General features: G+C 49.5%; 1 protein-coding gene and 1 non-coding gene across 4 annotated transcripts in view; one reads left to right on the forward strand and one right to left on the reverse strand.

The window, feature by feature from the left end:
- The window catches only part of Rab11fip4 (RAB11 family interacting protein 4), a 106,553-nt gene that overhangs the window by 32,674 nt on the left and 58,548 nt on the right, over positions 1-15,331 (forward strand). The window lies entirely within an intron of this gene.
- Positions 12,068-12,170, reverse strand: LOC115032614. Its single transcript, XR_003838255.1, has one exon. It is a non-coding gene; the product is annotated as a U6 spliceosomal RNA (small nuclear RNA).

Here is a 15,331-nt window from a genome sequence, read left to right on the forward strand (position 1 = left end):
AAAACATAGTGTCGCTATCACAGGAATAAAGAAACTGAATAACAGGGACAAAAAGCTGATTGGCCAGCATCAAACTGCTATTTTGAAAGGGTTAAGGTAGCAGGAGACTCCCTTACTGTACCAGCTAAGACCATCCTGATTTCCACATAGCAGTTTAGTTTCCGCCTTAGTGGCACGAGACACTGTCATGAGCAAGGCTCTTTCTGTCCAGTCTGCTTAGTGCAGATGCCTGCTCCTCACAAAGGGAACCTGTAAATTTTGTCTAACAATTTGAAGATGACAGAGACTAAACGTCCAGCCGCTGTGGGGCCAGGGTACAAGTCTGGTTCCAGACTGTGCTCAGCTTGAGAACCGTGAGGGGTAGACCTGGATAACCAGGCTCCAAGTGTGTGTAGGGCCAGCACTGAGGGCTCTAGAACTGTCTTACTGTGTCCGGTCCATGAATGCATTCGGGACCAATGGAACCAGACCTGGGACAGAAAACCCCCAATGTGGGGCTGACACTAAGTGGCTCTTTTTGGGCCCAGCCTTTGTGGAGGGTGCAGAATGAGTAGGTTGTACCATCATGTAAAAATGGGATCCGTACCTCACTAAGGCCACTGACTACCCATTACAACTTCAGCAAGTTCCCCTCAACATCTCAGAACCTCAGTTTTCTTGGCCATAAAGCAGGACTTGCTCAGCCAGTCTAGGTCTGATTTAATGCAAGGACAAATCAGGGATTCACAATCATCCGAGTCTCTGCATCCCCTTCACCCTGGAGGTCCAATGTTTCAAAGACATGTCAAAACGAAGCTTGCGCTGAGAAGTTGGAGAGCAGAGCTGCACTGAGGCCAAGAACCCCAGGGGTACCCAGGAGCAGCTTCTGTGGCATCCGTACTGTCTCAGCCACAGCCAGAAAAGATGGTGCATTTAGCAAAGGGGGGACGTAGGCTCAGAGGACCTGACCCTCAAGAGGGAATTCTTTATAAGCAATGGTCTTGTTGTATTGTTTTCCCAAAATCCAGAGGTCCCAGAGAGGCAGAAAGACGGAGCCAGAAATCTCAACAACCTGGCTCTTCCCGTCTTCCCTGTAGGACTGTAGAATGTGACTGTGTTTGTGCCTCTAAGTGTTATGCCTCTTCCGGGAAAGAAACCTCTTCCCATCCTCCACACAGCTCTGGCCAGAGCACCCACTGAGGCTGTGTATTCCTAGGCATGGCAGGTGACTTGGTTTGTTCGGCTTAGTCAGATAGCTTGGTGGACATGGGCCAATTCCTGCCTGTGGGCTCCTGAGTGTCCCTGAACCAGCCAGGCAGAGTGAATCCTTAGAACTCACCGGAATCCCAGCTCCTGGAAGAGATGGAGCAAACCCATAGCTCATCAAAGTCAGAATTCCGAGGAAGCCAGCTAGAGGCAGATCCTAATGCAATGGACCAGGCACCCAGCACCTTGCTGTGCTCCAGCTGTCCCCTAGAGGTCAGTGTGGGACCAAGAAGCCAGCCAGATTCTGGTTCTTGTGTCCCCAGGGAGTACAGATCTGAGCCCGGGATTGAAAAAGTAGAGAATGGCACACAGCTGGATGTCAGGACTGCAGCTGAGCGCCCTCATTGGAGGGAATTGAACCCTTCAGGGTGTGGATGTCACTTGCAGCACCGTGGCTTGTTGGGAGTCACCTTGAGATTATAAAATGCTTTCCTGTTGACTGTAGGATACATAGGCTTCTGCATCTGTTCCTCTTCCAGGTCCCATGGAGGCCGATGCTGGGCACCACACGGCCTGGGCAAGTCCACTCTGGATGTTTATTTAACCATTCCTATAGCACTAGATTCTGACTGTGGAGCATGATGCCCTTGTCCCCAGAGCCTGACACACCTGTTGGGGAAAGTGTCACTGTGTGTTGCTCCATGTGCTGTTTGACCATATTTCTCAGTTCAGGAAATGTTGGTCTGGTGAGAGAATGCCAGAAGATATCCAGGGATGGTGTCTCCAGGACAAGCCTCCACCACCACCACCCCAAATACCACTCCCCAGTCTGCTCCAAGGGCTGCCTACTGGCCTCCCTTTTGTGTGGCCCCCAGTCCCTATGGTAATGAGAGCTGTGGAGGAATTGGCCCATGGGCATCAAAGCAAGGACATGCTGGCTAGGGGCTGTGGCCACCCGTGTCAGGCAGTGAGGCAAAGCCTAACTATGAGAATCTGGGTACCTGGTCATCCACCTATGTGGGCAGATTAATAGGGAACCCATCAAACCAGAAGGCAGCAGGTCACCTGCTCCTGCTGTGTGGCTGCCAGTGTAAGAGTCTAATGTTACCATCCATCTAAAGATGCCCAGGTCAAAGAGTCACCCGTGGTACCCTCATACGCTGCAGCCTCCCTTCCTGTGCTCCCTATAATTCTCTCTGTCACAGCTGCTGTCTCCCCAGCCTCCTAGTTCCCCACTGTTCTCTCTCCAGAACCCCTACCACAGCCACAGCAAGTGTCCCTCCCCCCAGAAGATGAAGTGTAACCTGGGGTCCCACCTGCTTCTCACTGTAGCATGTCTCACACCCCAAAACTGGTGACGTCAAATCTCTCCTAGTTTGTTTAATTTTATTGTGTCAACATGCATGTGTATAGTAGAGGCCAGAAGAGGACGTGCAGTGCTGCCTCTATCTCCCTGTTATCCCTTTGAGGCAGGGTCGCTCCCTGAACCTGGGGTCACCGGTGTGGCTGGGATTGTGTCCAGTCTGTTCCATGGGTGTTAGCATCGAAGAGCTGAACCCAGACCTCATGCTTGAACGGCAAGCACTCCCCACCGATGACCGATCTCTCTCCCTCCCATCTACTTTCATTATGGGAAGGCCGTGTTCTGTCTCCGTTCTGGGCCTTTGTGATGTTTGTCTTTCTTCTGGGCCATCTGTTCTGCCCACTGACTGTCACAGGCGGTCTGGCATTTCTTTCTCTGTGTCCCCTTTGCTCCACCCTAGAGAAGGATCTGCGCTGGGCCTCCTGGAGGCCTGGGAGCCATCACTGCTCAGTCCTACTCTCCAGAAGGTTCCATTGTACTGTGGGAGGCAGTGATGACAGTGGCAGAGCCCCTTTGAGCTCCTCTCCTTCACAGCAGGCAGCACCTGTGTCCTTGGGGTTTCTCTAAGCATCTAGGAGACTAGATATCTTGTTGCTATTATTGCTTGGAGACAGGGTCTCACTCTGCCTCTACCTGTTTTTGAACTCAGTGTGAAGCCCAGGCTGGCCTAGCACTCACTATGTAGCCCAGGCTGGCCTTGAAATAACAGTCGCCCTTCTGCCTCAATCTCCCAATCCTGGTATTATAGACATGAGCCATCAATCCAGCTTAATATACATCTTTCAGGCTAGAGAGATGGCTCAGTGGTTAGAGCACTGGCTGCTCTTCCAGAGGACCCAGATTTGGTTTCCAGCACCCACATGACAGCTCACAACTATCTCTAACCTCAGTCCCGGACAATCCAGTGTCCTCTTCTGACCTCTGTGGCCACTGCACACATGTGGTACACATGTAAACATATAGGCAAAACATAAAAAATAAATTTTTTCAAAGTTGATTTTTAATAGTTTTGCATTTTTTGTTTTTAATATAAGAAGCCAAGAAGACTGTACTAATTATATTTTACCGACTATACCAAAACTGTATAATATACAAGTACTGTTTACTCCCCATCCCCAAACCTTGATATCCTACAGTCTCCTCCTCCCAGCTTTCTCCCTTGCTTGTTCCACCAAGAACAACTCATTACTGCTTGTTATTCTGTAGTGTTGACACATATACTTTGCTATAATCTTGAGAAATAACAAATGCCATGCAATAATCATACTTGTGCCTCAGTCTGTCTCCTGACAGTAGCCAAATACTCTGCAAAGCTACAGTAACCAAAGAGGCGTGGCCCTGTCGTGAGAATGGGCAGCCAGAGCAATAGAGCAGAACAGAGAGCCCAGAAATAAGTCCGCATATTGGCAGCCAACCTCGCCTTTGGCAAAGGTGGAAAGAGAAGTGACTCTGTTTTATGACGCTGAGAAAATTGGATAGCAAATACAGAAAAAGGAAGAGTAGACCTCTGCCCCTCATCTCAGATGGACTAAAGACTTAATTGAAAGCAGAGAGACACGGCTGGAGAAATTTGAGCCTATCAAGATTTTTTTATAAATAAAGTTTTATTAGAATACAAGCATGTCCGTTTGATAAATGCATTCTCACCCCACCCCCTTTTTGAGACAGGGTCTCTCTGTTTATTTAGCCTTGACTAGCCTGGCTATGTGGACCAGAGGTCAGCCTGCTCTGCCTCCTGAGTGCAGTACCACACCCAGCCCTTCTGACTGTTTTCAAACCATGGCAGCAGATTTGAATTAAAACCAGCCCTTGGTATCCGCAGAGGATGGTTCCAGGACCAGTAAGGACACCTAAACCCGTGGGTGCTCAAGCATCGGGTATAAATGACATGGTATTTGCATGTAGCCCAGTCACAACCTCTCATGTCCCCGTTATCATCTCCTGGTTCCTTGTAATACCTAAAGCAATGCAGATGCTATGCAAATACCTAGCATAGCTCACAGTTTAGGAGCAAGGGCAAGGAAACAAGAAACAAGTCCAGGTATGTTCAACATGGCTACTTTGTCATTGCTCTGTTGGCTGTTGTGGCTTGGTGCTGGGAACCATCTTGAACCTAGGGCCTAGCATATGCTAAGCACAGCCCCTCCCCCTGAGCTACACCTCCAGCATTTTGTTTTCTGCTCATGGTTGGTGGAGTGCGATGTAAGACTCAAGGAGAGAGAGAGAGAGAGAGAGAGAGAGAGAGAGAGAGAGAGAGAGAGAGAGAGAGAGAGAGAGAGATGCTGCCTCCGAGTCTGAATGACCGCAGGTTCTGAAATTTGTGCCGATGCTTTTTTAGGGAAGAGTTGTTTTTTGTTTTTGGTTTTTCGAGACAGGGTTTCTCTGTGTAGCCCTTGCTGTCCTGGAACTCACTTTGTAGACCAGGCTGGCCTCAAACTCAGAAATCCTCCTGCCTCTGCCTTCTGAGTGCTGGGATTAAAGGCGTGCACCACCACGCCAGCTCCCCACGAGTGCAAACTGTTCATTTAAAGGACACAAATACCAAAGCTCCTGATACACCCACAAATTCCTCTCTGAGGAGCCCATCAAGATTACATTAGATCCTTCTTTTAAAAAAATTCTTATTTGTGTTCTGTTTATGTGCATATAGGTGTGGGTTTGTGCACATCCTCACAGAGGCCAGAAGAGGGCATTCAATCCCCTGGAACTGCAGTTACAGTTATGAGCTGCCCAACATGGATGCTAGGAAACAAACTATCAAAACTGTCTGTAAGACCCATACCACCTTCTGACCCCTGCAAGTATCAGGCACATATTTGGTGCACATGCATACATAAGAGCAAACACTTTTACATACAAAAGAAAAATAAATCCCTCCCTCTTGGGCTATTGGGATACCTCAGTGGCTAGGAGTGCTTGCCACCAAACCTACCAGAGATTTACCACTGGGACCCACAGGGTGGAAGAGGAGGGCCAACTCCTCCAGGTCACCCTGAAGCCCTTGCAAGCTTGTGTTTACACAGCCTTCCCTCCCTAACACACACAGTCCAAAACAAATGGGGTTTGGTAAGGACCAGGACTTTATCTTAGATTCCAAATGGCTTCCACTCACATTCAGAGATTTTGCAAAACCCATCTTGTCAGAGCAGGTCTTTCTATCCTGTCCCCAGCCTGAGAACGCTTCAGAACCCTCCATCCAAGACCACCATCCCTTCATCCGTCCACCCAGAAGGAAGCATTCTTGAGGCCGATTATGACAAACTGCACTTTTAAGTTCTAAGAATACTTCCTTCCTAAGAGACAAGACAGTACTGCAACTCTGCAGAGCTTGGAGGTTCAGGGTGGCACCCTGTGTGCATAGTGTGGCAATGACTGGAGAGTTTGTAGCTCAGGAGGATCCGCCCTTAATCCATCCCGCTTGTGTGTGCTCCCTCCAAAAGGAAAACCCCTTGCTTTAACCTAAGGCTCAGAGCTTCTGGAAGAACATCCTCGGGAAGTGGTTGAACGCTGAGCCTGAAGGCTGAGCAGACAGTAGGTGCTGAGGAGGCCCTCTCCATTCACCTCCTCTGCCTGGGCTCCCCCACCTCCAAGCTCCGACTCCCTCACCCCACCATCCAGCCCCTCACCTCCTGCCCTAATCAGCCCCTGGGAAGTCTGGGCTGAGCTAGCCTGAGGTACCTCCCTCCGGGGACAGCCCCACCCTGGTGCTCAGGTGCAGGGACATTTTTATGGGGTAGCCTCACCATTGCAGGGCACCAGGAAGCTGTAGGGAGTGGGCAGGCGCATAGGTTCCGTGTTTCCTGAGCCTGGCAGGGTTCTGGTTTTATTAGCCAGAACTTTCTCCTGGGAACCTGCTCTCCCTACTGCCCTCCCCTACCAGTGAGTTCAGGGAATCTCTGACACATGTGGGAAAACACCACGCAGGCGTGTGCACTGAAAGAGGTTAGCTTTCCGAAACACCGCAGGCTAAGCCAGTGTTCTCAGGCCTGGCTGCACAGTGGGATCAGGAAGGAGCCATGGGTAAGCATTTGATTAATTAGTTCTCTCTCTCTCTCTCTCTCTCTCTCTCTCTCTCTCTCTCTCTCTCCAGGCAACCGATTCTCATACAAATTCACTATCTGAACCAGTGTCCTCAAGGTTTGGGACATGTTAGAATGGCCTGTTAGCTTGTAAGAGTCCCCATACTCAGGCTGGGCCTCTGACCCAGGAAGTAATTCCATGAAGCCACAGTGCACTGGCCACTCTGCACTCTGGCCAGTTCCTGTCAATGCTTTCTCTGAGTATAGAAGACTGGACTGGGAAGAAGGGACTGGTCCCTTGCAAACAGCCACTGCCTGACCCAGCTGTGCACTCACGAGAGTTCCTGGTGTTTTTATATTTCTCTGTGGTTTGATAGATATCTGGCCACAGCTTGTGATTGTTCCCAAGCCCAAAGCATTCACAGTCCTATAGCACCAGCTTCATGGATTCTCAGTTAAGGAAGGAAGCATTCCTGGTGTGCAGTGAGCCGTGGCTTGGCCTTCCAGAGACAGGGTACTAGGAGTCACTGGGATGCTATATCCTGACTATTTAATTTAAAGTGTTTTCAACTTTTGGAAGAATGATAAGAGCAAAACAAATGCATTTATTTAAACACAGCAGTTAGCATGTTGCAACATGTGTGTGTGTGTGATATCTGGTTTGTTTGTATATTTTTTTTTTGCTTTATTTTTTATTTCATATACGTTAGTGTTCTGCCTGCATGTATGTCTGTGTGAGCTACCATGTGGGTGTTTGAAATTGAACCTGGGTCCTCTGGAAATACAGCTAGTGCTCTTAACTGCTAAGCCATCTCTCTAGCCCTTGCTTGTATGTTTTATTGCTGGGGATTCTGTTTGCCTCTTTTTGTGAGCTGTATAAAAATTAGTTGCAAATATAATGACATTTGACTCTAAACTTTGTTATTTGTTTGAGGCTGGATCTCATATAGTGCAGGCTAGCCCCAAATTCACTATGTAGAAGAGGGTATCCTTAAAACAGTTATCCTCCTGCCTCCTCCTGATTGGCCTTGATATATATATATATATATTTTTTGAAGGGGGTGTTTCAAGACAGGATTTCTCTGTGTAGCCATTGCTGTCCTGGAACTCACTCTGTAGACCAGGCTGGCCTCGAACTCAGAAATCCACCTGCTTCTGCTTCCCAAGTGCTGGGATTAAAGGTGTGTGCCACCACTACCCGGCTGGCCTTAATTCTTAAATTCTCGGTGGTCCCTTAGCCCGAGGGCCCTCTCTCACATAACCAGAACAGCCTTGTCGCTTTCAGGAAATTTAGGATGGATGCAACATATTATCTAATTTAAACTGCTTTCCTAGTTCCCAAGTTTCTAGCTTCTGGTCCCAACCTCAGACCTAAGCCAGAAACACACAGCATTTTCAACTGTCGTGTCTCCTTAGCAGCCTCAACCTAGACTAGTTCCTGAGACCTTCCCCACGTTTCTTTGTGCCAGGTGTTCCGAATTATGTCTTAGCAAGGCCATACCTCCTCCTCCACTGAGCTGAGTTGAAAATATCAAAGTAGCTTACAGAAAACTTAAGGCAGGACTCCTAACAGGGACCTCCCTGTGTCTGGTGGCCTATCTGAGGTAGCACAGGACAAGGTGCAAGGGTCTGTGTGTGACGTGTGATGGTGCCTTTGCAGACCCATGCCTGAGGGTGGGCCCAGCCTGGTGATGTGCTCTTCCGCCCACTCCCCTCCTCCACCCTGACTGCACCTCGTAGGCTCCCCAGCTAGCTGCTCCAAGGAACAGTTGTCATTAATGAGCCCATCCTTGCTTCCTCCCTTCCCCCTCCTTTCTGTCTTCTCATTGAGAGCAATGCGAAGGCCTATGGGTTTGTTCTAGAACATGTCTTGAGTCTCCTGAGCCTTTCTCCCCACCCTTGCAGAACCTGAAGCTGTCTTCCAACCCACATCCTATACCCTCTTGCCTTTCTACCACAAACCTTCCATACAACTGCCAGAATTGTCTTCTAGGTCCTTAAGTCAGGACCTGGAACTCGTCAAGGGGCAAAAGCAGGAGACCCAGCTCCCCTCTGCCCATTGCAGCCTGAAGAGCTCCCCTGATCTTTTAAGGGCCTCACCTCAGGCCAAACTGGAATGTGCGACTTTGACATAGACATGGATTTCAAGGTAGGCCGGATGAAGTAGAATTGATCTCTTTACTATAAAGCTTTTTAATATAGATTTTAACCGTGAGGGTTAAGGGGGGAGATTGCTTAGAAATAAAGACAGACATACCAGAGAACACAGCTGTGGGGATTCTCTGAGAGAGACTTACTTCATAGTCTTTTATAGTCCCAGGTAGGACTTTGGTGAGATTTGAGACTATTATCTTCAAAGGGTTGCTTAGAAACCCACATGAGATCACAGGATGGCTCCTGAGTGGCACCTGATGGGATCATACTCGATAAGGTCACAGAGATACAAGGAGGTAGAGGCTGTCTTCCTTGTAAGCAAAATTAACAGCCTTGAAGTCCCCAGATCCTTGGGAAAGGAGTGAGGCCCTGCCCAAGGTCATAAGCATCCAGGCCTTAGAACAGAGTCACTGCTGTTGACATCAAAGGTCCACGTCTGAAAGGGACAGTGCCATCATGCCAGCAACTCCACAGCATGTGTTAATTGTATGGGACTTTTCACCTCTCAGATGGAGCGGCCTCAGCCAGAGCAAGGGCTCCTCTCTACCATGTTCCCCAGAATTTCCCCTGTCCTTCCATCCTTCTTCAGCATGCTCTTGCTTGAGACCTTCCCATGCTAAATCTTCCTAACAGAGTCCTAGGCCAGAATCCTGACTTCCTTCACCTGCCTGGGAGAGCAAACTGGTCGGAGAGACCTGCTAGAAAGGCTGGATGCAGGCTTACAGGACGCAGTGGAGAGCAAGCGCCACCCCCCCACCCCCGCCCCACTGCAGGTTGCTGCCCTGAGATGCAGGCTTATATAGAGGAAGAGGTATGATAGACTGGCAGTTAGTCACTATCATGGCTCCTGCTCTGAGAGTGGTTCCAGAGATCACCCCACTGCTGCTGAGATCAGTCGGGCTCCTAGGAGACCACTGCTCCTGCGTAGCAGAGAACAGCTTCCTTTTCCATCACGGGGGCGGGGAGGGGGGAACAGTGTTCTCATCATGGATGGTAAGTCTGCTAGGATTTTTCTGGAATCCAGACTGAGGGCATGACTGGGCGCTACTCTCGGAGTCTGGAAGAGGACAAGGAAAACTCCCTTACTCTTATCTTGGAGACTTCAGCACTGAAGGGGGCAGGGCACGTTAGATAACATAAGGGTCATTCATCCTTGCGTCACTAGTGTTTGGTGGCATTCTGTGTGATTAACAAGCTCACGGGCAGAGCTGAGCAGAGGTCTGACCAAAGTTTTAAAGGCCAAGGAGACAGACACAGAATGAAAGCCGAGAGGCCAGGAATTCTCTTGCTGTTAATCCCATGTGGGCCCTGCAGGTCTAAGTGAAGTGATGGTGCTCTTTAAAATGGAGCCTCTAAGCCCCAGTCACAATCCTGTTAGAAGAAAGTCCTAACTTCTCACCACACCCTATGGGATTTCACCTCTGCCTGAACTTCTGCCCTGGCCCCTGCCACCTCGCAGGGTCCCCAGCCATCCTGCCACCTCGCAGGGTCCCAGCCATCCTGGCCTTTTGTGTCTTCTTCGCTGTTTATAATTTGCTTTCCACTGTAGTGATAAAGACCACGGTCAAAAGAAACTCAGAGAGAGAAAAAGGCGTATCTCATCTTATAATCTCAGGTCACACTCCATCAGTGAGAGAAGTTGGGGCAGCGACTCAAGGCAGGAACATGGAGCCAGAACAGGGCAGAAGTCATGGAAGAAAGCTGTTTACTGGCATGTTCAGCCTGCTTTCTTATACACAGCAGGACCACCTTCCCAAAGATGGCAAAGCCTTCAGTAGACCTGGTCTTCCCTCACCAATTATTAATCAAAGCAATACCTGCCCCCCCCCCCAGACCTGTCTACAGGCCAGTCTGATGGAAGTATTTTTTCAGTTAAGATCAGGGATATGCCTAGGTTTGTGTGTCAACTTGACAAAAACCATCCAGTGCATTCCGGTGATTCTCCTACCCAGGACCATGTCCCTCTACCCTAATCAGGTACCAGTACCAGTGTCACCTCCTCTAGGAAGCCTTCCCTGCCTGTCCCTTGGTCATGTCAACTACACTGTGCACTGTTTCTCCAGTCCCTCTTGTCCACATCTGGTACCTCTGCAGGTCACTGAGTGTGTGCCTACAGCACCCAGACCCCTACCTGGTTCACAGATGCTCCTGGGCTGGGTGGATGAATACCAGATGGGAAAATTACCCCAGATGGGAAGGTCACCCCAGATGGGAAGGTCACTCTAGATGGGAAGGTCACTCTAGATGGGAAGGTCACCCCAGATGGGAAGGTCACCCCAGATGGGAAGGTCACCTCAGATGACAAGGTCACCTCGATGGGAAGGTCACCCCAGATGGGAAGGTCACCCCAGATGACAAGGTTACCCCAGATGGGAAGGTCACCCCAGATGACAAGGTCACCCCAGATGACAAGGTCACCCCAGATGGGAAGGTCACTCTAGATGGGAAGGTCACCCCAGATGGGAAGGTCACCCCAGATGGGAAGGTCACNAGATGGGAAGGTCACCCCAGATGGGAAGGTCACTCTAGATGGGAAGGTCACCCCAGATGGGAAGGTCACCCCAGATGACAAGGTCACCCCAGATGACAAGGTCACCCCAGATGGGAAGGTCACCCCAGATGGGAAGGTCACATCTGGGCGGGGGAGGAACTTATTCCCACCTAGAAACCCAGGAGCACTAAGGGGATCTCAGTTCAAAGGACTCAGAATTCACACTATGCACAGGCACTTGGGAAAGAAATCATAAAACCGGAGGCCCTGAGCCCCTCCTAGCTACGCCCTGGCTCTCATACTTTTATCTCGCACAGGAATCCCCTGCCTTTTTTGATGTCTCTAATGACAGTGGCTGCATTGCTGCCTAAGTCTCACTGGTGCCTCTGTGACTTGAAGGTGCTTTCCCTGGCCTCACCTTAAAAGCCATAGACACCATGGGAGCAGTCCCTCCTTACCACCTCTCTTCCTCCATCCACCAGTGTGTCCTTTCCAGCCTGGCTGTCACTCTTACCTGCAGTGGGGGCCACCGGGTTCCTGTCGTCACATCTGCTGCTATGACAGACAAGACTGGTTTTCTGCCCTCTTCTGGCCTCCATGGGTACTGCACACATGTGGTGCACAGACATGCAGGAACGGTGCTCAGCCTCCTGCCTCTGAGTCTCCCTGTACATCTCAGTGAACTGCTGGGGCATGTCACATCTGCCCTAAGCCAGGCCCTGTCACTGCCAGGGATGGGAAGGCGGTGCCTATGATCCAGTTGATGCTATTGATTTCAGGAAGTAGACAGATGAAGCCCACTTGGCTGGTCTTCGGGGCAGAGTTGATCCTTGTTTGTTTGTTTGTTTGTTTGTTCTTCATATGGAATTCTTCAGAGATGTTCATGTCATTCTTGCTCAGGGGCCCTGTTAATTTTCTGTGTATTTTTGCAGTGTTAGTGTGTGTGCTGTGGAAGCAAGAATTCATGTTGTTTATTTGAGATGAAAGTCTCCCTGTTGTCCAGACTGACTTCAAACCTCTGCCTTGAGCAACCCTCTTGCCTTAACTTCTGAAGTAGCTGAGACTACAAGTATATGCTACCATGCTGGGCTCCAAATTGTGATTTTTTTTTAATATAAACTTTTTTAAAAAAACGTTTGTATTTATTTACTTGTTTGTTACTTAGTTATTTTTTTGAGACAGGATCTCTCACTTATGTAACTCTGGCTGTCCTGGAACTGAAACCAGGCTGCCTTGAACTCACAGAGATCCTATTTACATTACTACTTACGTTTCTCTGAAAGCATTGGGATTAAAGAGTCACACCACTATGCCCAGCCAATTTATTTCTTTTTATTTCATGTGTCTGAGTGTTTTGCCTGCATGTCTGTGCACCACATGTGTGCAGTACCCATGGAGGCCAGAAGAGGGCATTTGATTCCCCGGAATTTTAATCTTAGACAATCATGAGCTGCCGTGTAGGTCCTGGGAATCAAACCCAGGTCCTATGGAGAAGCAGCAAGTGCTTTTAATCACTGGAGCCAAGTCTCCACCCACTCACCCCAAATTGTAAAATTAAACTTGAGAATAAGGCGTTGGGGCCCGAGGATCCTGGGTTCACCTATTGAGCCTGTCCAATACTAGAAGGACTAATAGCAAAATCTCAGACTTCCACCTGTGCCACTTTTCCTGCACTAACTGGGAGTGGTAGCTGGTGTGGTTCTCCAGGAAGGCCTGCTAACCCAGCACAGAGTCTAGAAAACCTGACATCTCAGGCTGTAAAACAGGTCTTTTGTTCGCTGATACCTTTTGCTCCAGGGGTGCTGACCTCCCCTGGTGGCCAAGCCCTGCTTCTGATCTCTACTCAACCTTGTCCCCACCCCTGTCATCAGGGGTCCTACCTAATTGGGAAACTCAGCTCTAGGCCTTCCTGCAGGGTGGGGTCCACTTGGTCCCAGGGCAGAGATGTTTGGAAGGCTCCCTGGGGGTGAACACCTGAGCTCCAATCCCTGCCACGCTCTTGACCAGGAAAACAAATATGGCTGAAATACTATGCTACGGCTTTTTGTGGGGAGTGTGCTGACACCAGACCCTGGGTCTCTGGTATGGTAATGCAAGCACTCTATTGCGCAGGCCAACTCCTCACACTGGGCAGGAGACTGATCTAAGTGGAGGAGAAAGAATGTGATCTTTCCCTCCCAGGCTCTCTATCTAGAGCCCACACATTAAACTAACAAAAGATATCTCTCAAACTCCTCTCCCTTCCTCCCTTCTCCTCTCCTCCCCCCTCTCCTTCCTTCCTCTCTTCCCTTCCTCTGATCTCTCTGTTTGTGTCTGTGTCAGTCTCTGTCTTCTTATCTGCGCCCCCCCACACACTCCCCCCCACACACACACACACACAATGTAGGCCTGGAACTGGAACTTGCCTTTTAGCTCAGACTGAAGACTCACATCTTTGCTCTTCTCTTCCTGGCACAAATTTACAAATTCATGTTGTTGTGCTCCTCTTCCTCCTCCTCTTCCTCCTCTTCCTCCTCCTCTTCCTCCTCTTCCTCCTCCTCTTCTTCCTCTTCCTTCTCCTCTTCTTCCTCCTCTTCCTCCTCTTCTTCCTCTTCCTTCTCCTCTTCCTTCTCCTCTTCTTCCTCTTCTTCCTCCTCTTCTTCCTCTTCTTCCTCCTCTTCTTCCTCTTCCTTCTCCTCTTCTTCCTCCTCCTCTTCCTCCTCCTCTTTTTTGATTTATATTTCTTACTTTTTATTTTTCTCCCTTCCTTTTTCGAGATGAAGTCTTACAGTATGTAGCCTAGCTTCTAGGCTTCAGCTGGCTGGGATTACAATCAGGAGCCAAAGGGCCTGCTTCAAGTCTTCTTTATGGAGGGAGATGTGTGACCTGCTTTCCCACACATGGGACAGCAGCAACTTGCTCCTGGTGTCTGCTATTTCTCTGTTGCCTTTAACTCAAAACAATCCTATATCAGCTGGGCATGGTGACACATGCTTTTAATCCCAGCACTGAAGAAGCAGAGGCAGGGGGTTCTCTGAGTTCTAGGCCAGCCTGGTTTACAGAGAGAGAGAGAGAGAGAGAGAGAGAGAGAGAGAGAGGGAGAGTTAGTTCCAGAACAGCCAGGGCTACATAAGGAAGCCCTGCCTAGAAAAAACCAAAACAGCAATAATCCTATGTCAAAGTAGTATATATGGGGGTGCATTTTGGTCCTCTCAGGTCCCTGCCTCAGTCTCCCTCTTAGGCCCTTCATACACACAGACACCTCCATGTCCACCTGAACTAAGTCTCTTGGCCCAACAGTGAGGGAAGCTTAGTGCCTGACCCTGTGAGGTCTTCACAGGGGCTGCCTCACTCACAGTCTTTTTTTTTTTTTTTTTTGTCTGAGACAGGGTTTTTCTGTGTAGCCCTGGCTGTCCTGGAACTCACTTTGTAGACCAGGCTGGCCTCAAACTCAGAAATGTGCCCGCCTCTGCCTCCCAAGTGCTGGGATTAAAGGCGTGCGCCACCACGCCCGGCCTCGCTCAGTCTTGCCTCTCCACTACACTATAGTTACTCTCCTAAGGTTTGTGCTGAGGAGGGGGGTTTCTTTGTTTTGCTTTACTTTTTACTTATTTTAATTTTATATGTATGGGTATTTCATTTACACGTATGTCCCCGTACCTCATGTGTGCAGTGCCCAAGGAGGGCAGAAGAGGGCATCTGATCCCCCAGAGCTGAAGTTAGGAATGGTTGTAAGCCACCATGTGGTTGCTGGGAATTGAACTCAGGACCTCTAGAAGAACAGTCAGTGCTCTTAACCACGGAGCCAGCTCTCTAGCTCCAGAAGGAAGTTCTTAATCTAAGCTAAAGTGTTCTAAGACAGTGGCAGGTTGGAGCCGTACTGCCAGTGTTGGGCTGATGTAGGGCAGGGGGCTGCCCTTCCCTACCTGCAGGGCCTCTGTCCTTACTGTGGGTGGGAGCTTAGCTCCAGGAGTGGAGGGGCACTCAGCCTCTGGGAAAGGATAGAGCCTCTCTCTTTAGAGCTCCCATCTCTATCCTATCCTGATAATCCTGCTCCAAGCTTGATTGTCTCTCATCTCTGTGCCCATTCCCACCACACCATGTGAAGCGCCCTGAGTGAGAGCCTTGGGAACTCCCTGA

This window comes from Mus caroli, chromosome 11 (genome assembly GCF_900094665.2).
Source record: "Mus caroli chromosome 11, CAROLI_EIJ_v1.1, whole genome shotgun sequence".
Taxonomy (NCBI): domain Eukaryota; kingdom Metazoa; phylum Chordata; class Mammalia; order Rodentia; family Muridae; genus Mus; species Mus caroli.